Source organism: Sapajus apella, unplaced genomic scaffold (assembly GCF_009761245.1).
Source record: "Sapajus apella isolate SASKATOON/1434 unplaced genomic scaffold, GSC_monkey_1.0 scaffold233, whole genome shotgun sequence".
NCBI lineage: Eukaryota > Metazoa > Chordata > Mammalia > Primates > Cebidae > Sapajus > Sapajus apella.
In genome coordinates, this window is record NW_022437173.1 from 394,486 (window position 1) to 396,043 (window position 1,558).

Consider the following 1,558-nt stretch of genomic DNA (forward strand, 5'->3'; position numbering starts at 1 on the left):
CACCATGTTGACCAGGATGGTCTTGATCTCTTGACCTCGTGATCCACCCGCCTCGGCCTCCCAAAGTGCTGGGATTACAGGCGTGAGCCACCGCGCCCAGCAATTTTTATATTTTTAATAGGGATGGGGTTTCACCATGTTGGCCACCCTGGTCTTGAACTGTTGGCCTCAAGTGATCCGCCTGCCTTGGCCTCCCAAAATGCTGAGATTATAGCAATGAGCCACCTGCCTGGTCCATGCTGTCTTTTTGTAGATAATGTCAGAGTTAAGTGAAACTGTGGGACTTCCCCCCAGCTGGGAGTCCCCTGGGAAACTGGTGATTGTGGGAAAAGCCACACACACTTTGATGACTAGAGGTGAAGGATTCTGTGTTTAGTGTGAGAGCAGTACGTAGGGTTCGGTTTTTTCCTATCTCAAAGAGTAAAGGAAGAGATCTCCAAGTGGTGTACCCACCTTTCAGGGCCTGTGATCTGTACTCAGCAGTGACTGGGAATGTCCTGTCCCTGCTTCTGGCTGCTGCTCCCCTGCAATTGTGCACCACGTGCCAGCCCTACTCTCAGTCTCAGGACAATATGCATGTGATTGATTTTAACTTCTTTTTTTTTCTTCCCGATTCATAAAGCTTTCAAAAATTTTAACTTCAGGGGAGTTCATCCCTGTACCCAGGGGAAGGTGTTCTCCATTAAGACATGCACCCAGGGCTAGGCAGAGTGGCTCACACATGCAGTCCCAACACTTTGAGAGGCCAAGGTAGGAGGATTGCATGAGCCCAGGAGTTTGGGACCAGCCTGGGCAATGTGGAAAGACCCCATCTCTGTGAAAATTAGAAAAAAAATAAACTGGACATGGTGGCTTGTACCTGTGGTCCCAGCTACTTGCGAGGCTGAGGTGAGAGAATTGCTTGAGCACAAGAGCTTGAGGCTATAATGAGCTACGTTCATGCCATCGCACTCTAGCCCGGGCAACAGAGCAAGGCCCTGTCTCAAAAAAAAAGACATACACAGAATAAAGCTGTTTTTTCTTCTATCGTACGTCTCTAAAACAAAAAATACTCTAAGTTGGCCGGGTGCGGTGGCTCACACCTGTAATCCCAGCACGTTGGGGAGGTCGAGGCGGGCCAATCACCTGAGATCAAGAGTTTGAGACCAGCCTGGTCAACATGGTGAAACCTTGTCTCTACTAAAAATAAAAAATTAGCTGAGCATGGTGGCATGCGCCTGTAATCCCAGCTATTTGGGAGGCTGAGGCAGGAGACTCACTTGAACTCGGGAGGTAGAGGTTGCGGTGAGCCAAGATCGTGCCATTACACTTTAGCCTTGGTGACAAGAGCAAGACTCCACCTCAAAAAAAAAAAAAAAAAAAAAAAAGAAAAAAAACCCACACAACCTCTAAACTACATTTCACTCTATACAGTAAGTGCCCCTCTTCTATGCTCCATTTAAGAGCACAATACACTACAATGTTTTGTGTGTGTTTAATTCTTGCCTCCAATTCTTGCTTGAACTCTTGCTTGAATCAAGCTCTCACACCCAGCATTCCACTAATACTTTCTTTTTTT

At 47.1% G+C, this 1,558-nt stretch overlaps 1 protein-coding gene across 1 annotated transcript in view; it reads left to right on the plus strand.

Annotated features, from left to right (window-relative positions):
• LOC116544847 (zinc finger protein 160) overlaps positions 1–1,558 on the plus strand; it is a 60,619-nt gene that overhangs the window by 9,281 nt on the left and 49,780 nt on the right. The gene's annotated exons all lie outside the window — the stretch shown is intronic.